Here is a 25,680-nt window from a genome sequence, read left to right as displayed (position 1 = left end):
GTGAAATACTTCCATGACAAAGAACAACTAAAGAATTTCATGATGACAAAGCCAAGCCTACACAGACTACTAAATGATGTTCTAGAGTGGGAGCAAATTGATCACAGCCCCATGAATGAGAATGGAAAGAACCTACCAAATAGGGCAAACAAACACAGGAGAATAAGAGGGGGGAGCAGAGCGTGCTCTTCTCTCATCCCCTCACGCGCTGAGGTAACCCAGCCATCGGAGACTGCTCACCTGAAATCCACAAGCTACTCACTGTCGCTTCCTACTTCTAAAAGCCCACTTTTCTGTGTATCCGAGCACATCTGGAGCAGCACTGGCCAAGTCAATACTAACCAAACAGTGTTTTAGAATAGAGCAAACCTTGCCTAGAGCCTGGTAACTTGAAAACATTAAACTTCTGAAATGATTCAGATTTAATACCAAGTTGCATATGTACCATTAAAAAAAGAAAAAAAGACCTTGTGCATGCTAGACAAGCACTCTAGCCCTGAGCCACGTCCCTAGCCTGACACTTCAGTTTGCAGAGTACTTTTTTCCTTTTATATCCTCAGCACAATACTGTGAAGTAAATGATATTATTCCCATTTTATAGCTGAAGAAACAGACTCAGAGAGAGCAAGGGGCTTGCGTTAGGATGCATGACAACTGCCGTGCCGGCTTGCGTTTGCTGTACATTTTATGTTTGTTTATGGTAGACCGTGATTTCACCTACACAAAGCAGCAGGTTGGCAGGTGGCATAATGAAAAAGAAGTCCTGAACCCTTATTTGTGATGGAGGGGAGAGCCGAGAGAAGCTATTTTGGGATTTGTCTGGGATTTGTTAGATTTTCTTTAATATATGTGGTTGTGTATCAACAGCTTTCTTCTTGATTTGTACTGGCTGTGTATGTGATGGTTGTAATTGGCATGTTTGTTTCTTTAGTGTCTAACCCCTGCAATATTCTGCTCGGTAAGCTCCATAAGTAGGGACAGTGTTGTTCACAATATCCCTGCACAGTGCCTTGCATGCAGTGGTTGCTTTGTTTCTCAAAATTCTGAGTCAGTGGGCGCAATGGAAGGGAACTTCTTGACAGAGTGACAACATCACTCGGCGATTTGGTAGCAGCTCTGATTTTTCCTATCTATCCTTGAGGCAGTTATTTGTAAACTTCATGTAGCTTGCCATACACTTGCTACGGCTGGGGCTGTGTGCTCTTGCTATGTAGCCACAAGTGAGTTCCGTAGTTTTCTTTTCTATAAAAAACTGCTGTTCTTTACTCCTTTCCAGAAATAAGGGGGGACAGATCGCTGGAGAGGATTTGGGGAGTACAAGTTTTAGTCCTCCATTGTACATTTGATTTACTGTGAAGCGTTGGGCAAGTCAGCTCATTCCCTTTGTGCTTCAGTAACCCAAGCTATCAAATTGAAATAACACTTTCATGATATAAATTCTCAAAGTTATATGAGCCATAAATGATACCATAGATGCTTATAAAACTGTATACATGTAAGTTATTTGCTAAGGTAGAGTTGCAAAGAATGTAGCGAAGGGCTGGGGAGATCAGGGCTGGGGGTCTAAGCACCTTCCTGGCAAGTTCAAGGTCCTGAGTTCAATCCCTGGTACCACATGCCTGTCATCCTCAGAACCCTGGGTGTAGCCTGCTTTGCCAGCCCCAAAACCAGGCATGGTGGAGCACACCTGTAATCGCAGAACCAGGGAGGCTGAGACAGGAGGAGCACTCTGATTCTGAATGGTGTAGCAAAACCCTGTATCAAAAAAAAAGTAGCAAAAATAGTAATGTAAATGATGCAAATGTAAGGGCTGGTAAAATAGCTCAGCGGACTAAGCACCTACTGAGGCAAGCTCAGGGACCGGGATTCACTCTCTGGTACCACATGCTACACTGGCTCCACCCCCACACTTACTTAGCTGGCCACTGAGTCCAGGTGTGGTAGCGCACACTTGTAATCCCAGCATTGGGGAGGCGGAAACAGGAGGATCAGTAGGAGTCTGAGCTGCATAGTGAAACCTTGTACCAAATACATTTAAAAACCAAGCAAATATAAGTAATAGTGTGAATTATTATTATAGATATTATAAAATAATGCAAATAATAGAGTAAATAGCCAAATAAGAATTACATGATAGACTTCTACTGTGTTTTGGAGACTTTTGACTGGTACTTGAAACTTTTTTAATGCTGTACTTCATAATAGTTATTCCTACTGTATAATTGAGAGCTTCTAGTTCAGAGATAGTAACTATGTAGCCACAAGTGAGTTCCGTAGTTTTGACTCAGCTGGTTAGCCCAATGGGGTAGAGTTAGGAATCAAAATTGCACCTAACTTGAGTTTATAGTCTCAAGGTAGAGTTTGTAGTTTGTAGTTCTATTCCATTTTATTTTTGATAAAGAGATCTTCTGTCTCCTTGGTTTGAAAGTCACATTGACTCATTTTAAGAAGGGTAAGTTTTGTTGTTGCTGAACGTTATCATTATTCCCGCAGCCTAACCAGGTCTGAACACTGGAGGAGACAGCAGGTCTGAGACTAATTTAGGCACTGGTTCCTTGGACACACCTACGACTGAGACACAGCCCAAGCAGCTCTGGAGGAAGAGTTGTTATTTCAGTGTTGTGTTTATCAAGTAGGGGCATCTGGGTGTGTCTTCCTCACCAAAAAGCCTGGTGTCCTCTAAGCTTTTGCTTGACTCAGAGGTTTGTCACCTTCTCTTTCTCACTCCGGACCCCTAACATTTTATCATTACTGGATATATAAACATCTACTTCTTAGAAAATAATTTTCCTTGGAAGTCTATAAGCTGTATACTGCAGAAAGGAAATTTGAGGCTCAAAGTTTAGCCTCATCTGTAACTTTTTTGCATGGCTATGTGAACCTACAAAAATGATTTCCTTCACCATGCCTTATTCTGGATCATTATCTGGTTTCTTTTTAATTAAATTTTTTTTGAAATTTTGTTTTTCTCTATCATGTGAAAAGGAGTTGCCGACATCGTGCTTTGTTAGCCCCCAAATCCCTCCTGCAAAGGAGGAATCATCTGAACGAGGAAATTAGTATTGGTTCATTGCTGCCATCTAGAGCTCCTCAGGCCCATTCACGCAGTACCACTTCCTCCATGTCTTTCTTTCGTGGCGAAGTGTGGAGTTCAGAATCACATGTGCGTACACTTCAGATGCCACATCTTGTTTGGCTCCTCAGTATTCCCTTGACTTTGATAACCATGACACTTTTGAAGATTACAGGTTAGTTATTTTGTAGAATATTGCGTATTTCAGATATTTTGCAGAATGTCATCACTGATTTCCTTCTTTGGACGGACATGTTACAGAACTGATGCCACATTCTTCTTGCATGCTTTCAGCTGAGATGGTTTTAATTTGTCCCAGTATTGTTGTTGTTCCCTTTAGTAACTTGCTTAAATAGAGGTCTGGTGTCTGCCAGACCTCTATAGGTGAGGTCCCTCCTCTTATTAATATGCATTTTTTAGGGTTGTGCTGTGTGAAATAACCCTTTCCTTGCTAAATTTTCAGTATATTATTTCTAGCTGCATGGACTCATTTTATTCAATGGCTAATAAACAATTGCTAGCATTATTGTTTTCATACTCAGATTGTCTCTAATTTGGCTAGTAAGCTCTCCAGGTTGGCATCTACTCTTGACATGTCTGTGTCATTCTTTGAACACTTCCTAGCTTTCTGGCCCAACCAGATGTTCTATGTCTCTGTACCAGCCTTTGATCCCCCATTTCACCAAAGACCTCTGTTTTCTGTTTTTTGTTTGTTTGTTTGTTTGTTTGTTTTTCACAGAACCAGGGGTTGAACTCAGGCCCTTGCGCTTGCCAGGGAAGCGCTTATTCCACTGAGCTATCTCCCGGCTCCAGACCTCTGTTTTCTTTTAGTTTTAGATGGTATTTCATATCCAAAATCTGGCTGCTAATTGCACTCATTAGACTATTGCTGCTCTCAGGGACAATAAGAGTGAAGAAATGAGGTTTTGTCACCCCCATGACAGACTTCTCACCGTGTCCTACTTCTCCTGCTTGGGCTTCAGCACGCTATCCAGTTGCTGTCCAAAAGAACTTCACTGTGCTTGGCTTGACATGGTAAGCCACGCCAGTCCCTTCCCAATCTGGATTCTTTCTGCTGTGCTTAGACTGTGATATCCCATACTGGCCTACTTCTTAGTGCTTTTGTGGAGTTCCGTCTCACCCTGCACTGGCTTTCCTCCTCCTTAACAAGCTACCTTGCCCTGCCTTTTCCCACCTTAGGGCCTCACTCTGCTTGGGCCCTGGCCACAAAGTTGGCCAGCCTTCATCTGGAATCCAGAGCCTCACACATGGCAGGCAGGTGCTCTGCTTCTGAACTATGGCACACCCTCAGCCCCATCCTGTCTTAGTTAGATTATTACAGTGCTGTAGTTTTCCACCTGGTTTCTGTTCTGGTGGAGTCACCTTTCTAGAATGTAAGTAAAAAAAAAAAAAAAAAAAAAAAAAAGCTAAGTGATATCATGTGACTTCATTGCTTAAAAACTTTTTAGTAGTTTTTTGCTTGTAGAATAAATTTCAAGTTTTATAGGCTGGCATTCAAGGCCACCTAAAACTCTGATCCAAATATATCTTTTCTATTTGCCCCCTAGTTCTTCTATATACCTTATACTCCAACCATGGCTACTGTTCTTTGTACAGGTTGAACATCCCTAATCCAAAAGTCTAAAATCTGAGGTGATCACAAATTCAGAAGTTTTAAAGTAATCATACGTTGCTACAGGTAGAAAATTCTGCCTCTGATCTAATGTGTTGGGTTATAGGCAAAACACAGGTACATTAAAAGTATTATATAAAATTATCTTCATAATATGTGCATATAGAATATATGAAACATAAATCAATTTCTTTTTTTTCCATAATTTTATTGAGACAAATAGCAATGAGACAGTTTCAAATCAAATTGGTATGACAGTTTCAATAGTTAACACATTGTATACTCTTTTCCTAGTGGTTGTTTGCTGTACAAGATGCAGATGTGATATCCTATTTACAAACACTATTAGAACAAATTCTTGTATTCATTAAGAGAATGTAACTATGTATCTATCCTAACCGTTTTGAATACACATATACAACATGGACGTTCATCTATATCCTCTTTTTGTTTAGTTCCATCATTTAATATTATAGGTGTGTTAACTCAGCAAAATATTCTAAAAGAGTCCAGTAATCCATAATAGTATTGGGTCTTCTGCTTCACTGGCAATATCAGAAATTGTTGACTTGAGTCCCCTACAGCTCAACATAACACCATGGCTTTACTTCTTATACTTCATTTTTATACTTTTCTGCTGGATGGTTAAGACCAAGATAAAGCAAGACCTATGCAATAAGAGTTGTAGCCTTTGGGTCTGATAAGGTCAGTGACATCCCCTCAGGATTTATGCTGAGATCTTGTACCTCAGACTGTAGAACCTTTGTCAGTGTCAGCCATGTGGATGAGTCACGGCCATTGCTTGGCCAATGTGCTCTCTGTGAAAGCCTGAGAGAATGTTTTCTCTCCATGTGACTCTCCTTGGGCCACACTCTACATCATTGATCACTTTCCTCTTTGGCCCCATAATCTCCTTGATCAGAAAATTTGGGACACTACCGAGTTACATGATGTTACATTACAAGTTCTCATATGTCCTCTGAGTCTTCATTGACCTTGGAAGGCTAGGGCCAAAATGTTGGCTTTCCTTGTGGCCCTCCTTTTTCTCTAATTTTGGTCTGCAAACTTAGGTTGTTAAGCCTCCAGAAGAGAAGCTAATTGTTATTTCCATACAACCTAGGCTGTTAAGCTTAACCTCACTGTCTGCCTGAATATCAAATATCTTAGGCATAACATGGAACAGGTATTTTTCATCAAGTATTGATAGTTGAACTTTAAGTCCCTACAGAATATGATAAAAAACATTTAAAAAATTAAAATATATTTTAAAAATAGGCATAAAGAATTATATAATTCTTATGTTTACACGTAAGTCCAGAAATCTAACCATATACAACCTTGTAGCAGGACAGTCCCACAACATTCCTTTTCCTGTCTCTTGCCTTCATTCACCACCCCCTTTCTTTTTGAACAATCATCTACCCGAGAGACAGCGCAGCAGCAACTGGCATGTCATGACAAGCAGCCCGGATTCAGAAGACCAGAATGACAGGCACTCCAAGCATGAACCTACTATTATAAATTGCCATCTTCAGTGCAGTTGCTTAGTTCACAGTTATCAGCATATATAGTTAGTCAGGGTGAGAATCTTTCCAATGAACTGCTAGATTCAAAAATCTTCTGGAGATTCTTAGGATCATTGCCTTACCCATCTTTCACATATAACTGTATGGCTTGCCGCTGTCATGTTTCCTAGCTTGTCTCTTTGTTCTCTTTTCATTGTCTAGTCTTCAAGTTCTTGCTTTCCTTTTACTTGTATTATACCTTTCTATTTGTATTTCTTCTTTTCAGTTTTTTTGCGGAACTGGGGATTGAACTCAGGCCCTTGCGCTTGCCAGGGAAGCGCTTATTCCACTGAGCCATCTCCCCAGCCTTCTTTTGAGTTCTTATACTAGCGAAACTATACGATATTTACACGTGTGTCTGGTTTATTTCACTTATGAGTATATGTTCAAGTGGCATCCACTTCAATATAAAGGCTTCAAGTTTATCATTTTTTATAGCTGAGTAATACTCCATTGTATAAAAATGCCACATCTTTTTCATCCATTCCTCAGGTGATGGGCATCTTGGTTGTTTCCAAGATTTGGCTATCACAAATTGTGCTGCTATCATAACTCAATTTCATGTTTAAACTTGGGTGCCATCCCCAGAATATCTCATTAGGTATATGGAAAATATTCCAAATCTCAAAAAAAAAAAAAAATTTTTGAAATTTGAGAATACTTCTGGTTGTAAGCATTTTTCACAAGCCATGTTCAGTGGGTGTATTTACTCCCTACATTTAATTTCATTAATTTAAATTTAAAATAAATTTATTTCAGACAGAGTCTCACTATGTAGTTCAGGCTGGCCCTGAACTCACCAGGTAGCCCAGGCTGGCCTGGAACCCACAGCAGTCCTCCTTCCTTAGCCTCCAGAGTGCTGGGATTACAGGGGTGGGCCACCATACCCAACTGGCCCAGCTGTTAGCCTTTATTGCTTTTCTGTCGGGCGTAGGTAACTTCTTTGTTATCTGATAGAAATCCCTTAGAGTCCTAGTGTGGGAGTCTGGCTATAGAGAGCCCTTTCTGGTCCTCCTTGCAGCCTGGAAGTTTGTATTTGCAATCCCATGGGGAAGTGACTGGAATGCTAGGGAGTTAATTCCAATCTGCCACCCAGTGCAACCCGTGGTGAGAGTAGAGACACTAAGGCACATTTGTAGTTTGGGGGAGCCATGGGATCCTAAGTCCAGCTCCAGTGATGGCTTACCAGAACAAAGGCCTCAATCCAGGACTGAGCCCAAGTTTTATTAATGTGTGAAGAAAGGTGTGGCTTGAGGGTGAGTGACTGCAGGCGTCGCTGGTAAGTAGGAAAGTGCCACGAGCTAGCAGGCCTGAAGTCACCTCTGCAGCATGCAGAGAAGGCTGTGCAGAAGTAGTCCGCATGACACAACTGAGGTAGCAGGTAATGTTTTGGGGTCGGTGCCTCAGCACTGATGTGTGATCTTCTGTGCCCCGGGAATTCATAGCTGCTTATCTCCAGGCTAGTCCTAGCTGACAGCTTGCTCTCCATCCTGCCTTAGCTCACACACATTTTATTTGGGAGCCGCGAGGACGGGGGAATCTGGCACTGTTGCCCTTGCTCACATCACCTCGGCTGAACCGATCGCATTGCTTTGCACACATCAATATATGGCAGTAGAGCCAGGATCAGCTGCCCCTCCTCCAGGAGTCCCCCAGGGGGTCCACGCGTCTGGTGTGGGTGCGCTGCCACGAAAAGGGTGTCAGTAAAGGGAAGGAGTCTGAGTGAAGCCTCTCTGGCTTTCACAGTAAGTATTGATGTCCTTTTTCCCCCTATTTTTCATGGAATACTTACTTTGTTCTTCTTGGTTTCATGGTTTTCTTTACAAATCTGTTGCCTCTGATTCATTGGCAGCTTTTTAAATGTACACATAAGGCATCACATCTAAGCAGGCACTCACGGAAGCCTGATGGAACATGTCAAGGGAATGAATCCTGGGTGGTGAAGCCCCTGCAGGGAGGAGTCCATGGCTCACCTTGGTGTCTGTCTATGAGCCTCCCCAGGTCCGAGAGGCTCCCAGTGCAGGGAAGGTACCACCGGGTCTAGGTGTCTCTCCTCTGCCAGCGCTCTTTATGAGAACATTTTATATTTATATTGAGTTCCAAAGAGGTCTTTAAATTTTTCTTTCTACATTTTTCCCCCAAAACAAGAATTCCTGGCTATAGGCATATAAGTACTTAAAGCTGCAAATAATAGCACCTGCATCACCCTACCAGAAAGCCTGGCCTGAACTGTCTGAAGGCCAACGTTATGACTGTGTGTCATCTGACAGCCTCTTTGTCATTCAGCCTTTCTTTACAGAGGCACTGAGGCGAAGGAGAGTTGTGTACCTCCCTACTCAGTGACTTAGTCTGCACCGTTCCTGTCTGTGTAGGAGACGAGCCATATGGAGAACGGGAGCCTCCGAGGCCAGGTTCCTTGTAGGGTGTGGAGGTGTTTGAGGAGGAGGAAAAAGAGAAACTAGTTTTTAGGTCTCACTGAGAGCCCCACTCAGTCCTCCTCTAGCAGTATGTTGACTTCTCTGGTTTGCTTATTCATTCCTCCAGGCCCCTGTCCAGGCTTTCTTTTCTATCCCAAGTTTGAACTGTTTGATTTCAAAACCTGGTGTTTTGTGTTTCATAATCATAGTTAATGGCAAAAAATGGATGTTCACTTCTAAATTTCTTGTCAGGATTTCAGTACAGTTAAAAAAATTCAAAATTGAGGTCGGATATCAGTATATTCTCATATACATACTCAATTTTTGCTTCCACAAGAATTAAGTGAAGGTGTACCTTTTAGTTTGATTTGGCCTACAGGACTAAATGTACTCACTCAAGCTTAGTAGTAATTGAAATGAAGACTAAAAGCTAGCATTCTATAATTGCTTGGGAAGCAGCGTAGAAAACTACCTAGGCTGTGGTAGATATGAATCCTAATTCCAGCTCTGGCATTTACTAAATTTGCAATCTTTGCCAAACATTAAGCTACCTTCCCTCATTTTCATCATCTGTAAAATGCAGAAACGAAAGCTGGTTTTTTAAGAGTGCTGTTGTTAGGACCAGTGATGTAGTTTTCCTTGAATAGACTGGTATTAACTATGCATTGTCCTGTGAAATCATCAACCTAAGCATTTGTCTCTAATCTAGTGGATAATTTCACACTTCGCAAGACACTTCACTGACATTGTTTTGTGCATTCTTCACAGTGTGCTCAGAAAAGAGTATGATTGTTCCTGTTTGGTAAATGAGGAATTGATGTTCAAGAAGTAATGGCATGTCTGAGTACAAAGACTTCTGACTCCTAAGCTGAGAGTCCTCCTTTGGTATATAGAGTTAGTCCTGGGAGAAGGTGGCATGGCACAAAGGCCCTCAGTGGGGAGCCAAGAATACTGTGATGATAGTCGCAGGTAGGAAAAATTGGGAAAGTCGTTCAGGTTCTACTTCATCAAAATGGAAATGCTGAGTCAAATGTTCTCAACTCCGGTTTGTTTGTTTAGCAGTTGTCAAGAATGTACTATCCTTGTGCTAGGTTTGTTTTTTCTCTCGAGCTGCTTGTACTTCACTAAGGATCATAGATGGTCCATTTAAATGAGAAGAGATACAACAAATCTGTGTGTGTGACAAGGCTTGGCATGGGAGGCACAATGGGGGGCGTGGTCCTGGAGGGAGCCACAGATGGCTTTGGAAATGGGTTTTACTTGTAAGGATAAGTCTAAACAGATTGTATGTAAGAATTAAACCGTGTGATGGGTGTGAATGTTTTGTTCATTGTTCATAGGTGCAGATATTTGTAACTGCCATATTTCACAGAGGTTGCTTTTCTGTAATTATCTTGTATACCCCGTGGGGTTGACCTACTTGAATACATAGTTAGAGTCTAAACTTAAAATGAGAAGGAAGATTTCAGTAGCAAGAAAGAAAATGTGTGTGTGTGTGTGTGTGTGTGTGTGTACATCTAAAGTGTGTCTAGAGTATTTTGACATTGGCAGTCCAAATTGGTTGGGAGCTTATAAAAAGCTAATTTATTATCACATTTTTTAAAAGCCACTTGCACGGATACATTTTAAATATTTAGAAGAGATATTGAAGGCAGCCTTGAAATAAGATGTATCTTGGGGTATAAAATGAATGAGGGCAAGATAGAAATTGAGTGGCTGAGCCAAATCATATATAATACATTTTATCTGGGTTCAGTAGACACAATTACTGAGAGCTTCCTATGCACCAAGCTTTGAATGAGATCTAAAGAATGAAATGAACAACATTTCCTAAACGAAGGGATATGTAGTCTCTCTGGAGATACAAGACTTTGCTGTTCTCTTTGAGGAAGAGCTCAGGACCTCATTGTTACTGAGAATGGCTGTCATTCACTTTGGGGGAGCTCTGGTCCTCTCCTTGAGCAGCTCTTCCTGGCTGCAGAGGGGGAAGATGGTGCACAGTTCAGTCTCCTAGAGAAGCTTGTCATGTTGGCTTTCCTGATGGGAACTCAGCTTTCTCAGCGCTGGAGGAACTCAGGACCTCAGTGTTGCTGAGGACAGCTGTGGCACTTTTCAGGGGAGCTCTGGTTCTTCATCTTGCTTCCTGACTCCAGTGCAGATCTCCCAGGCTGCTGGCACAGATCCTTCATCCCACTGGCATAGATTTTCTAGGTTTCACCACTGACCTTTGGGCCTTTCTAGCACAGATCCATGAAACAGGCCTGTATAGTTTGGCTTCCAGGATGCTCAGAGCAAAATGTGCCCATGAATTACAGTAGCTGCTATTATTGTCAGATGTTGGTACTGTGCTGAGTTTTCTTCTGCATTACCATCTGCATCCTGTTACTACCCTACGTTATCTGATCACTATTGTCCTACGTTATCTGTGTATTTTTATGTGTGTAAGCATCTGAAAGCCGTTTTTGAAATAGGTTATACCAGTGGTGTGAACCAGTGCACACATGCTGCAGTGGATGTGTCATTGAAAGCGCTAAAAGGTTTGCCACCATTTGTCCGTACTACTATTGTGAGATCTTTGTTTTAAAGATTTACCAGGGGAGAGTAATTTCAGGCTCCTTCAGAGCATATGAAGTTATGAAGTATGTTCTCAGTCCTTGTTATGGCTTGTGTCTAGATGTACCCCCAGAGCCTCATGCAGTCAAGGGGCGGGTGTCTAGTTTGTGATCACCTTATGGTCCAGGGCTGGGATTATGGGCGTGAGCACCTCACTCACCCTGGGGCAGGCAGCTGCATACAACCAAGAGAGGGAAAGAGGCTTCTCTCAAGCTCCTCCCTGTGGCTCCTGCTGCTCTTGTTGCTTTCTGCCAGCATGAACTGCGGCCTTCTGCCATGCGCCACTCTTCCTTGGAGCCAGCTGCGTATGAACTGAAACCACAAACTGTGAGCTAAATAAATCTTTCCTTCCTTAAATCTGGGCATCAGGTATTTTGTCTCAGTAACTACAAAAAAGTAACCAAGACAGTCCTCTAGCTAGTATTGTCTTAATTTGCCTAGATGGTCTCCAATGTGTTGCTAAAAGAAGAATTTACTTAGGGTTGGGGACCAACTGTTAATAACGAATTAATATTTAAAAAAATTTGTTTTTGTATTTAGTACAGGGTCTCATTTCACAGATCGGACTCATAGTGATCCTTCTGTTTGCAGCCTCCCAGCACTGGGATTACAGGCGCACGCCAGCAAGCCCAGTTTCAGCATTAATATTTCTGATTGGCATGCATATTTTTCTTTCCTAGCCAGGTTTTTGTTTGTATCACCTAGGAATAGTTTCAGTTTTAAGCAGTAGAAAACCTAACGGCAACTTGAAGTAATGTAGTAATTTTCTTCAGTTACCAAGGAAAGAGATAGTTGGCAGCTGGCATGGTTTTAGGTACAGTACTCTCATTTTCTCAGATATCATTTGGAATCCAGATTCTTTGTCTTCTTTAACTCTGTGCGCCATAGAGTATTTGCTTCCAGCCCTGTTCTTATGTTTGCTGAGCTCCACCAGGCTGTGTGAAGAAGGAAAGGAGGAAGCCAGGCAAACACCTCTCTCCTCCTTGTTCCATTTCGACTTCCGTCTACGTTTTGGAAGCTTCCTGGCTAGAGCCGTGTTACAAGGGCACCGCAGTCATGAAGGGTGTGTGGGAAAACTAGTGCAGATGCTGCGCGCCTATGATGGCGTATGCTTCCCCATAAGCCATTGTAAATTGACAGTATTTTAGGTCAGAAGTGTATTGGGTGCCCTACAGCTCACCTACTGCATGTCCTGGCATAGCATCACAGTGTGTTGTACACTGCAGTCATTTACTGTCTGTTTTGGGCTGGCTCAACCCACCCTGGGGCAGGGCCAGCGCAGCGTGTGGTGTTGGGGGTCAAACTGTGGTCCCTACGCTTGCCTAAGCTTGCTGGAGTTTGCCTAAGCAGGCGCTTTAGGTTGCTGAGCTATCTCGCTGGCCCCTAGTCCTTACTCTTGAGATTGTGTGGCTGCCAGAGAGCTGCGGCTCACGGCCACTGCCCATCCTCACAAGTGAATCATACCACATATCAATGGATAGGGAAAACAAGCATTCAAAGTGTGGCTTATAGTTTGTACTAAATATGTATCACTGGTGCACTATGTAAAGTTGAAAAATTGTGAGTTCACCCATTATAATACAAGACTGAGTTTAGTTGTGTCACTGTTTTCCCAGACAAAATTAGGGTTTATTTGGTTGAAGAAAAAAAATAGATATTTTTTAAGCATTTGAAAGTCTTGGGGCCAGGGAGATGGCTCAGTGAAATAAGCACTTCCCTGGCAAGCACAAGGGCCTGAGTTCCACCAAACGGTTCCACAAAAAAAAAAAAAAAAAAAAAAAAAAAAAAAAAAAAAAAAAAAAAAAAAAAAAAAAAAAAATCACTATTTGATATGGCTTTTGTTTTAAAGAACTGGGGATTAAACCCAGGCCCCTTGTGCTAAGCTATATCCCCAGCCCTTTATTTGGTACAGGGTCTTGCACACAGCTTAGACTTACAGTGATCTTCCTGTCATAGCCGCTCCAGCACTGGGATTATAGGCGTGTGTCACCATACCCAGTTTCTAGGGCCAGCACAATGTACCTAGGGTTTTTGGCAGAACTGGGGATTGAACTCAGGCCTTGGCACTTGCCAGGCAAGTGCTTATTCTACTGAGCCATCTCCCCAGCCCCTCTAGTAATTTTTATAGTTTTAGGTATTACATTTAAGTTAATTCCTTTCCAGTTGATACTTTTTTTTCCTATTTGAGAAGCATTTCCCTTTTGCAGTTTAGGTTGGCCTTGAACTCATTTTGTAGCCCAGACTGGCCTTGAAATCAGTGATTCTCCTGTCTCAGCCTCTGGAATGCTGGGATTACAGGTGTGTGCTGTCTTCCTCAGCTTTGATTCTTTTTTTTTTTCAAGCCATGACCATTTAACTCAAATCACAAAGCTTGAGATGCACACCTAACATATAACCTTCTTATATTATTTAACTGCAAATAAAGCTTTTTTTCAGGGCAGCAGTGTGACTAAGTTAGAATTATCTAAATAAACTTCTAATGCCATTTGTAAAGTATTATAAATAGGCTATATTGAGAATAAACTTAAAACGTTACTCTTTTTAGGACTAATGAAAAATGACGAGGTAGAATAGCTTCAGCAGATTTCCTAGCCCTAGACCCCTAAATTAAGTTGGCACTGACCTTAAATACTGGCGGCTTTTTAGGAATGAGAGATCTGTGTTGCTGACTACCCGCTCTCTAATGCAGAGACTGATGCTTACTTTTTCATATGGTTCAATCTCACTAACACGTAAGCCCTCAGCAGACCCCTAATGAAAGACCAATCTGTAAAACTGGGCCATTTTAGTGTTTTTACAGTTTAATAGTTCTCTTGATGAATGTAGTCATGAGAGTTGTTCAGCAGTATCCAAGTTATGGTTTTCCTGATGATCTGTAGTCTTCAATAAGTGTAAGAAGGTGCTGTATGAACGCCTGTCAAGCTAGTAGGCCTGCACTGCTGCAGCCATCATTTTCAGGACTGTTGGTCACCTGGGCATATTTACCTCAAATAACCTTGCCTCCTTGTAGCACGAGGCCCAACTCGCTCACGTTCACCTCAGTCACTGTTCCTTTGGTAATAACACCCAAAGTTGTACACAGTGGTGATGAAGGATTCTTTTTCACACCAAGTATTGGCAGGCAAAAGGTGGCTTTCAGTTCAGGACGTGTTACATGGGCCTTCTTGAAACATAAGCCCATTGGCCTAATGCATCTTTCATATTTAGGTAGTTTTCTTGTAAAGCCATCTCCAACAAAGCAGACTTTAGTAACCATCCTCTTCCATGCCTTCTTTTTTCTCTTTCCAGTTCGAATAACTTTTAATACTTCTGTTTCTCCTTGGGCATGACTTTTGGGCAGAGGAACGTCCCATTTTCCTGCCTTTTCGTTTTTGTTTAATCATGTTAGAAAGTACTTTTGCAGGAGACTGTCCTTCTCTGTCCAGCAGGTAGGCAGGTTCTGCTCCTTGTGGAGTCTTTTCGTCATTCTTTTGTTTGGTGTTTCTCTTTTCATGCATCTTGATAGTCTTCTTCATTTGTATTTTCTCTGCATGGCTGTTTGTGGTAGAGCTTAGCCTTCAGGCCAGTCATTTTTTTTTTTTTTTTTTTTTTTTTTGCCTTCTTTGAAGTAAATGTATTGCTTATACTTGTGGTTGCAAAAGAATCAAGTAGAAACAACTGCTTCCAAATTCATTGGCCATTTCAATCATACTGTGCTAGTTTTTAGTTATGTATATAAGCCAGTTAGGTAGTCTTTACACAAAACTAAATTTTCTAATCATTATTATTGGTCATTATTAGCTTTTTTAATAGACAACATGTTTTTGAAACCATGTATCTACAGAGTCCAGGTATGTGACCTAAATGGCCTGGTTAGGCCTTAAAAAAAAGAAAAATTTCACAGACTAAACATTGTTTGTCAAAGTCCATAGTTTATAGGTTGTGAATTATTCACTTTGTAAACTAGAAGGAGCCATTTTGCTTAAAACAAGTTAACTGCAAACTTGTGGAAATTTCAGCACTAATTTCTTTGCTGTCTCTATAATTTTCTTTCTTTTTTTTGAATGTATAGCTTCCTTCCAAGATTTCAACTGCCTCATTTGATTCTGCTTTTTTTTTTTTTTTTTTATGTCTTTAGCTAATAGTTTCTTCCTTGATTATAAGCTGTTAGCTTTCAGTAATAAATAAAACTGCTGGCATTTTACCAACATGCTTCAATTTCTTATATCTTATATTTGATTACAGAGTCAAACTTTGCCCAGTTTTCCTTTAGTGGAACCTACCATTGAGAGACACAGTATAGTTAGCTTTTATAACCAAGCCTGAGCCAGGTGTGGTGGTGCACACCTGTAATCCCGGCACTCAGGAGGCTGAGGCAGGAGCATTGCTGTTAGTTCGAGACCAGCCTGGGCTACAAAGTGAGCTCACGGCCATCTTGAACAGCATAGGGAGATCCGGCCTCAAAAAGACAAAAATAAACAAAAAAACAGGCCTACATTTTGTTTTTTAGAACTGAAGTCTAATAGAGATGTCCGAACTTGATCTTTCTTACTTAAGGTGTTAGTGATTCTATCCAGTATTTTATAGTAGATAAATTGTTGCTCCTTCTACGTCATCCATTTTTTTTTTTTTTTTACAGAACTGGGGATTGAACTCAGGCCCTTGCACTTGCCAGGCAAGCACTTATTCTACTGAGCTATCTCCCCAGCCCCATCCTATTTTGATTATTCAGTTTTCTAGGGAAGCACGCTTTAGTTTTATATATACCAACATCTCCTGTGGAAATACTAATTTTCTCGACGTGCAGGTCATTTCTTGGTCATCTTTAATCCCTTAATCTTGTAATACGCAAGGATACATAATAAATGATAAATTTTTGTTTGTTCTTTTTTTTAACTTTTTTTTTCAAAGTTTTATTGATAAACAGATAGCAATGAGACAGTTTCAAATCAAATCGGAAGTACAGTTTCAACAAATAATACACTGCATATATTCTTCTTAGTGGTTAATTGCTGTACAAGATGCGGACTTGTGATCCTATTTACAAACACCATTAGAACAAATCATTCTATTCATTAAGAGAATGCAACTATATATCTATCCCAACCACTTTGAATACACAGATACTAAATGGACATTCATAGGTATACCCCATTTTTTCTAAGTTCCGTTATTGAATATTATAGGTGTGTAAACTCAGCAAAATATTCTAAAAGAGTCCAGTAGCCCATAATAGCATTGGGTCTTCTGTTTAACTGGCAATGTCAGAAATTATTGACCTGAGTCCCCGACAGCTCAACTTAACAGCATGGCTTTATTTCCTATATTTTGTCTTCATACTTTTCTACTGGATGGTTAAGACCAAGGTAAAGCAGGACCTATGCAACAAGAGTTGTAGCTTTTTGGTCTGAGAAGGTCAGTGAAATGCCCTCAGGATTTGTCCTGAGATCCTGTACCTCAGATTGTAGAACCTTTGTCAGTGCAGCCATGTGGATGAGTCACGGCCATTGCTTGGCCAATGTGCTCTCTGTGAAAGCCTGAGAGAGTGTCTTTGTTTGTTCTATCTTTTGAGACATGGTCTTGCTGTATAGTTCAGGCTGCCCCTGAACTCACTATGTAGCCCAGGCTGGCTTAGAATTTGCAGTAATCCTCCTGCCTCAGCCTCCTAAATGCTGGGTTTACAGACATGCACCATCACACCTGGCAATAAATGTTTGAAGAAATGACATACATACTATATTTGCAGGTGATAGTAAATAGAAGGGAAAACTAATGTCCTAGATGGCAGGGGACAAGCTTTGATAGAGAAGGGCTGAAGCCAACAAGATGAAACTTTAGAGTACGACAGTGAAGGTCTGCAATTTAAGTCTCAAAAACAGGGCAGCATATAGTCAGGCTAGAGGGGACTTAGCATGATGCTCTTCTTATGAAAATGGTGGTTTTGGTTGCCTAAGCTCAGTGTCAGCCAAAAGCATTATAGTGGCTAAAAATCTAATGTGGCTCAGACTGAACAATTGGAAGTACAAAGTCTCACTACATTGACAATTTTGAGTAAAGATTCAATAAACATTGATGGGAAACTTTTGTATAAACATAATTTTCATCTCATTTGGATAAATTGTGAGGAGTGCGATTGTTGGTTGGTATGCATATATTTAGGAAATTAAAAACATTTATTTATGTAATTTTTTATTTGGTACAGGGTCTCACTACATAGCTTGGACTTGTAGTGATCCTTCTGTCTCAGCCTTCCCAGTGCTGGGATTATAGGCATGTGCCATCACACCTGGTTTTGGTGGCTCCAGGGGAGTGGGGTGGGCATGGGGTTCCAGGGCTGGCATGGCATATGGTACTAGGGTTTCAACTTGGGTCCTTGTGCTACCAGGTAGGTGCCTGCACCACCAAGCTATCTTTCCAGCCCTGGTATGCATATATTTAGCGTTGTAGGAAACTATCAAACTGTGTTCTAAAGTGGTTGTCCCGTTTTTATTCCCTTAACCCATGAGTGAGGGTTCTGTTGTTTGATATCATTGCCAACGTTTGGTGGTGTCGGTGTTACTTCTAATAGCTACATAGTGGTACCACTTTTTTGTTTCAATTTGCAGTTCCCTAATGGTGTTGACTATATTTATATGTCATTTTTCTTCTTTTTAATGTGTTATTTTTCATGCATATGTCTTTTTTTGTGAAGTGTTTATTCAGATCTTTTGCTCATATTTTGATTGGGTTATTGTTGAATTTTATTACTATGTTTTGGATACAATCCTTCACTAGATGTGTTTCGTAATTATTTTACCCTAGTGTGTGCCTTGCTTTTTTTTTAACACTGGTTTTTGTAGGAATTTTAAATTTTGATCAAGTGCAAACTTGTGAATTTTTTTGTTTATGAATTATGTTTTGGGTAATATATGTAAAAAATCATTGTCAAATCCAAGGCCACCTACATTTTCTCTTAATTTAGACATTTTATAGTCTTGCATTTTACTTTTAGGTTTGTGATCTGTTTTAAGTTAATTCTGATGAAAAGTATAAGTGTTTTATTGTTTTTGTTTTGGGATAATACTAGCAGGAAATAAGCTCCCTGTTACTGCATATGTTCCAGCAAATTCTAGAAGGCCATCTATAAGAAGGTGTCGCAGGGGTGGGAAGTTGGGTAAGTTTGATGTGACACCTACCGCTCATGTAACTGGCAAAGCTGTGTGTGAGGCAGCAGAGTCCCTCTGGCTCTCATTCACCTTGTGCAGAGTTGAATGAAGGATGGTGCATGAGATCAAAGCAGCATCTTAGCACTATGTTGAAGCTGTGTTCTCAGTACAGCAGATCTCCTTGTCTGTATTATTGAACAGTTCTTTCTTTAATATAGCTGTCTTCAAGAAATTCCCCATGCGGGCCCTGCCCCTGGGGTGCACTGAGTGGGCAGTTGAGACTGGGTGTGGTGGCGCGCACCTGTAATCCCAGCTCTTGGGAGGCTGGAAACAGGTGGATCACTACGAGTCCTATTTAGTAGTGAGACCCTGTAGATCCCTCCCTAAAAATAAAAAGAAAAAGAAAAGAAATTCTATCCCTTTTATAAAATTTGAGACTTCTCTTAGCTGCAGTTGAGTATAGGTATGTACTCAGGGCTTGGAAAGGGTGAATAGTACTTAACAAAAGAGCTGAGTGTTTTCTTTGTTGGTAGAGCTTTTCCTGTACATCCTCTGCATTTAGACTAATTTGGGTACATTGAATCAAAGTGTAGACCTCTGTCAAAGTAGATGGATGCGCAGCATAAGCACCTGCTCTTCGCCTGGTTAGTAGAATGAGGGATAGTGCAGTTCATACAGAGGCTGCGAGCACTTTCTCTTATAAACATGCCAGAGAAAAGTGAGAGAAGCCTATTTGGGAGCCAGTGCAGGCGTGAATGCTAGTCATTTACCAGTTGTATGGTTGTGGGGCAATCGCCACTTTCTCTCACCTTTTACCTTCTGTCCTACACTAGTTCTATTGCTGTTTCTCTCAAATGTTACCTTTAGAATATGATTGTTTCTTTTCATCTTATCTACATTAGTCTAAACTTTTACTATGTTCTGTTGTCTTTACCTCTAAAAGAATTTTTTTAAAAAAATCCTCACTTCTTTATTGAATAATCAGTAATCTTTTAAAAATGTTAGCTCTTCTCATTCTGCTTAACAGTCTTCCAAAGGCTTTTCATTGCTGAAACCTGGAACAGAGCCTTAACTCCTAAATGTGACCTGTAAGATGTAAGAGATAATCTGCATAACCTGATTCCTGTCATGTCTCTAGAAAGCAGTGGATGAGTTGTTGGTTAAGTGGAGTGAGTGATGGGGTAGCATCACTCCTGGGGAGCATTTGGACATGTATGGAAGTGTAATTGTGTTTCAGTTGTTAGGTGTTAGGACTCATCCTTTGGGTGCTAGGCCAGAGTTGAGAAGTATTCTGCAGTGTGTTCAGCTCATGATTATCTCAGTGCTGATCTGTTCGAGGTGCTGGAGAAACACTCACTGTTCAAGGCTGCATTCTTCTTGAGCCTTAGTTTTGGCCAACTGTGTGAGTGTGATGCCTGCTTCCTAAGGTGGTTGTCGGTGGACAGAAGGCTTACAAAGCACATGGTGTACGAGAAGTAGCCTTTCATAAGTGGTACCTGCTGCTCATCTGTCTTTGCTTAGATGTAGGTGTAGACCCACCTAGCTTTTCCTGCGACACTTTGGGGAGGGTCAGGAAGAGGTCTGTGTCATGTGATCTGATCGACAGAATTCTGAATCCGATTTGAATTTTGACTGCAAAAGACACCTCTATGCACAGCCACATAAACTAAGCACAGGGGTCACTAGTGGCCTTTCACCCCAGAGCTCCCTCGCGCCGGGAAGCCCGGCCTAGGGAGAACTCCTGCTGGAACCTGGACGCAGAAAAACAGCCCAGACTGTGGGAAGGCGGTGGCTCTAGCGCCCAGCCCCGCTTTGCAGAAAGGAGAAGCTCGGCTCCTCCCGCCCCTTCCCCCTGCCCCGCCCCTTCTTCCCTCCGGCTGGCCGGCCTAGGTTGAGTGCGGCTGAGGCGCTAGGGTGCAGCGCCCCAGGATCTGGGCGGGCGGCTGTGCTGTGGAGCCACCCAGATCGGATCCAGCCACACTGGTTAGACTCTTGGCTTTGTGCGGACCGGGCGGGCGGGGAGAGGGAGAGGTGCGGCTCTGCAGTGGAGACCATCTCCAGGGATGCCGGGGCCGGCTCCCGGCATCAGGTAATGTCTCCCTGCCCAGGGCTCCCCAGCATTCTTTTGGGGTCTTTGCGGACTTCCGGGTGTGTGTGAAGTGCGGGGCGTATTACATTCCTTTTACCTTAAGGAACTCTGAATGAGGGAAGGGCTAAGGGTGGAACCCTCCGCTGAGGCTGCCAGGCAGGGCCAGGCCTGCGCTGGAATCAGAGCTCTGGCCAGAGGAGGGCAAAAACGGGGAGCTGGGCTTTTAGGGTGGGGAGAGCTGCTTGCCTCAGGGTCTTATGCCTGCAGTCAGCCTTCCTGAGGTCCCCCCCAACACACACACTAGAGCTGTTCTCTGTTAAGAGGTGCAGTGAGCTGGGCGACAGGAGAGCTGGGGTGGTCGTTAGGTGGCTGTGGCCTCGGGTTCCTCCTGCTCAGTTCTGGGCTTGGCGTGTCCTCCGTGATGCTGTGGGCTTGTCTTTGGGAAGGGTGATCTAGGTAAGGGTCAGAGTGGGCAGCACTGGAACAGACAGAGGGCGCTGGGCGAGCAGACGTCGAGGTCTGCTTCCAGCCCGTCTGTGGTGTGTCAGCTTCCTGGTTTGTTTAGACCAGTGACTTCACAGGCAACACAGAGACTGAGAAAGTTGATGCTTAATTTAGTGTTATGTGTCATATTTAAGTGTAGGGAGAAAGAGTGAGAAATGGGTCAAACTTAACCTTTTTGTTTTTCCCTTGAACTGACCAGTTTTTCAACAGTGTGCTTAGCTATGAAGCTGCTTTAAAATAGGCTGACTTCGGAGCACCCGTTTTACTTGTAATCAAATGACAGACCTTGAGGCTGTGTAATGTGTTAGTCACTGTAATTCCTTCCTTTTTTATCTGGCACTGAGGAGCTCAGGTCAGGTTGCTGCTAACCTACCTGGTTACCCCCAGCCCAGCTTTTCCATGCCTGCTCAGGCACTCCTTCCTTTCCATCTTCCTCATCATCCACCCCATTCTTGTAGTCTCACTCTTCTTTTTCTGCTCTCCACATGACTTCTTTTTCTCTCTTTCCTCTGCCATAAGCAGTTTTTCCTTCTTACTCTTGGATTCTCTTCCTCTTAATTAGGCTTTCTTCTCCTCTTCTCTCAGGATTTTTGGTTCTGATGCTTTCTTAGCATTATTAAATTATTAGCTTGTAGGGGCCTTACTGTGGTGTTTGTCAGAGTCCAAACATTCTGTTTCCTACTAACCTTGCTTTTAGCTGTCACTTAAATTCTGTCTACAGTGAGTGCCAGTCCTTCCCCTTGCTCCCTTGATGCCATGTCTTGCCAGTAAGCAGCCCTCCTTCCTGATTTGTTCCCCACCTTCTTTCCTGGGAGTGGGGTTGGAGAGCAGGTAGGCAGTAGAGGAAAGCGAGGATGACAGTTGGGGGACTGGAAAGCCAGAAAGCAAGGGTGTTGAGTAGGGCTGGGCAGAGGCCAGATTCCCCACAGTGAGATGAGTAGCCAAGAGATGGTCTGAGGTACTGCTGACCTGCAGGTTGGCCGACCTTTGAGGCTATGGAGGAGAACAGCAGGGATGAGGAGAGGGAGAGAAGGAGAAGACAGTGGTCCTTTGAAGGCCTGGGTGGCCTTTGCAAGATAGGGGTTATTTGGGGACTGGGGTGTGTGGAGGGAGAGGTGTGGTGGAAAAGGGGCCTTGTAGATTAATTCTCATCTTCTCTAAAGTTTAGCTCTTTGGGCTGATTTATTTCTACTTGGGAGATTTTTCTTGAGACGTGTCCCCAGAGTGTGGAGAGAGGGGAAGCAAAGATGAGAATGATAAGGTTACTCTTTTATCAGCAGCCACCATTTGGAATGTATATATGTACAGAAAGCTTGCCGTGTGGCATTATAATGCCTTAACAGCCTGCCCTGACTGTCACTTGGGCAGCGTGTTTATGGATTGACTATCCCGAGCATTACTTGGGCAGGTGTCATTTTAACCGGTTGATTCTTGTATTGAATACATTTGATAAAATGTCATTTTTATATTTCCTGTTATATTACAAAAATTAATGAAAATGCAATTTTGGGTCATTGTATATAAAATAATTGGACTAATAGATAGTTAAGTGTCCTCTGAACCAGTTTTATGTTAGTTTTGGAGGTAGGTGCTGGAAAACATGGAAGTCAGACCCAGTTGCTTACTACAAGCAGGTCAAAGAATACCATCTCATGTGCAGTAGAAGGAAACATGAAGCTGTGACTGTGGAGAAGGAAGCTTTAGACTCACCAAGTCAATGGCAGTTTGGTCTTAAGTCCAAGCTTTTTAAATGTGATAAGTATTTGCAGATTCCATGATATTTCTGACTGTTTATGTTCATATAATGTACCGAAGGTTTCTTACATTCTTTTTCTGCTTATCTTTGCATCTAGAATCTAGGTACTACTACTAGGTACTACCATATGGTAGAGCACTGCTATGGCCAAATACTCATTATCTTGGAAAGGAAATAGATTTTTTCCTTGTTAACTCCTGGTTCCAGGCCATGTGACTGACTGTGCTGAGTTTCCTCTATGCACCTTATCTCCTCTGACCTTTCTCTTCCCTCTGTTTTCTTAAATTCAATTTCTGGCTGGCTATGAAGTCCAGAGATCAGATGTAGCTCAACTAGGCATTTTATTGTCCTGGCCTGCTGTATTTCCATAGGTTTTAAAACCTCGTTGGGGTGGTGAGGGTCAAATGAGTAGCAAAGGTGGGAAAATGTGTACTGCAGAGATGTTATTTTGATTGTTTCTCAGCATGTCCTCCAGCCTCGAAGGAAGGCTCAGGTGCTGTAGCCTGAAAGGGCAGGGATGCCACTCATGGGTCCAAACTTGCAGTTCAGTTTTCAATGAATAAAAGAAAAGAAGGGGCTAAATGGGACAAGGATTAGAATGTTCAAAATGGAGGCTGGGAAGTGTCCAAGCATGCTTTACTGAAGGCTACGTAGTGACAGGTATCAAATGTTATTTTTAGTGATGCTTTGTGATATAGCAAGAAACGAAGGAAGGGTAGAAAGGCTTAACAGCAGATTGAGTTCAGTTTGAATCCTTATTCGACCATTTACTGGATACCAGATGCTAATCTCTCTAGGTTTATAGAGATGGGAGATATTTATAGCTACCCTGAAGGGTTACTCTAAAGTAATGACATAAACAAGAAAAATGATTAAATAGTAGATTCTCAGTACTCTGAAGTACTCCTTGTGAAAGCCTTTCTTAACTTGTAGGCTATCAGGTGCCCCTCTTGTAGGTGCATGCAGCACCTTTATGTTTCCCGTCAGCACTCAGGAGTACCCCTCCCTGTGCTGTATTGTCATTGTGGTTTATTATCTGTGTCTTGCTGCCGTGTTCCGGGAACCCCCAGACCCAGTCCTAGCCCAGGCCCGGTCTATGAGAGCTTCCGGCTACCCTGAGCCGGCAGGACCTGCTGGTTCCAGCCCAGGCGCAGCATGGTTGAGACCCTCTTCCACTCCCTTGGGACGTCCCCCACCACTCCGCAGCACCTCCCTTACTCCGCCCATCGAGTAGGAATTTCTGCTGTGCTCCGGGAACCCCCAGACCCAGTCCTAGCCCAGGCCCAGTGAATGTGTGGGAGAGCTTCTGGCCACCCTGCACCTGCGGGACCTACTGGTCCCAGCCCAGGCACAGCATGGGTGACACCCTCTTTCACCCTCTTGGGACAACCCCCATTACTCCATAGTACTCCCCCAAACCCCACCCACAGAGTAGGAATTTCTGTTACGTTCTGGGAACCCCCAGATCCAGTCCTAGTCCAGGCCTGGTGGGTGTGTGGGACAGCTGCCTCTCCCCCCTACTCCACTTTGTTCCCTCCAGACTCAGCTCAGGCCTGGCATACAGGCCTGGGGTGAAACCCTTCAGCTGCAATCCCTACAGAGAGTGTAGGGGACAGAACCACCCAGCTAGTCCAGGAGCAGAACATCTTGCCAGAGGGGCACAACAGGTTCACCCCCAAGGGCAGCAACAGGAAGGAACTGAGCACAGCAGCCAGACCCAAGCCAGGCACAGCTGGATAAATCCAAACTTTGTAGATCTACACCTGAACTTCAGTACGTGCTAAGGCTATAACTGCAACGAAGATCTACAGCAAAGGTCAGAAGACAGTGCTACACAAAATGACAACGAGAAGGAGCAAAATGCAATCTCAGAACCCAAGCCCACCCATAACAAGTGCAGAGGACACTAACACAGAACAAATTGGGAATCACACAGCTGAAAGCAATGAATCAACGGCTTCTGAAATAAAGAAACAGCTGCAGAAAGGTATGGAGGAACTCAGATTGGAAATGAAAAAAGAAACCCTTGAATTAATAACATCTGCAGTAAAGAATCAAATGGAGAAACATATGGAGGAAACAGTACCCACCCAGAACAAGTGCAGAGGACACTAGCTCAGCTCAAATGTATGAATTAATAGTGTTGATAGTAAATAAGCAACAGCAGAAAGTCATAGAGGAACTCAGAGTGGAATTCTTTCCACTAGCTCAGCTCAAATGTACGAATTAATAGCGTCGATAGTAAATAAGCAACAGCAGAAAGTTATAGAGGAACTCAAAGCGGAATTCTTTTCTGAAATATTATCTGTATCTTCCATTATTGTATGTGTGGTTTTTTTTTTTTTTTTTTTTAAGGGCAGAAACATGATTGACTAAATCTTACAGTCTCCTGAGTGCCTTTTCTTGTGAGGTCCTACTTAGTTGCTGTGTGTACCATGATAAATACACCAGACTTAGTGCCTACTTTATGAAGCTTACCATATATTGAGGGAGATGTATAATATGTAACCAGATATAAGTACAATTCATGACAGAGGCTGTGAATAGCAAGCCGTTTGGTGTATTAGGTTTAAGTGTATTAGACAGATCCCCTGCTTTGCTCATCAGTGCCTCAAACCTAAGAGCAGTGAAGTAGAGTACGCAGTAGATGGTTGTTAGTGAGAGTAGGCTATTTGGTCAAGAAATGGAAACTTGGGCATCATCAACCAGTGATGCTATATACAGCTATGGGATGTGTGAGGCCACCTTGGAGAGAGTGTAATATAGGAGTGAAAGAGCTCCTGAGTCTGGGTTGTGTGTAGTAGAGCATAAGGGAGGGGTCTGTAAAGAGTAGAAGAGTAGACAAAGAGAAAAAGAAAGCTCGGTGGATATGCGTCCCCAGAAGCCAAAAACCTAAGAGTATTTGA

At 42.6% G+C, this 25,680-nt stretch overlaps 1 protein-coding gene across 4 annotated transcripts in view; it reads left to right on the top strand.

Annotated features, from left to right (window-relative positions):
• Pak1 (p21 (RAC1) activated kinase 1) overlaps nucleotides 1-25,680 on the top strand; it is a 176,516-nt gene that overhangs the window by 47,715 nt on the left and 103,121 nt on the right. For 2 of the 4 annotated variants that reach the window (XM_004632528.2, XM_023716691.1), the window contains exon 1: nucleotides 20,317-20,514. The exons of the other annotated variants lie outside the window; for them this stretch is intronic. The gene's annotated coding sequence lies outside the window, so the exon portion shown is untranslated. Of the gene's footprint in view, nucleotides 1-20,316; nucleotides 20,515-25,680 lie in introns of those variants that run through there. 4 annotated transcript variants of the gene reach the window in all.

Source organism: Octodon degus, unplaced genomic scaffold (genome assembly GCF_000260255.1).
Source record: "Octodon degus isolate 3935 unplaced genomic scaffold, OctDeg1.0 scaffold00049, whole genome shotgun sequence".
NCBI classification, from domain to species: domain Eukaryota; kingdom Metazoa; phylum Chordata; class Mammalia; order Rodentia; family Octodontidae; genus Octodon; species Octodon degus.
This window is presented reverse-complemented; position numbering and strand designations above follow the sequence as displayed.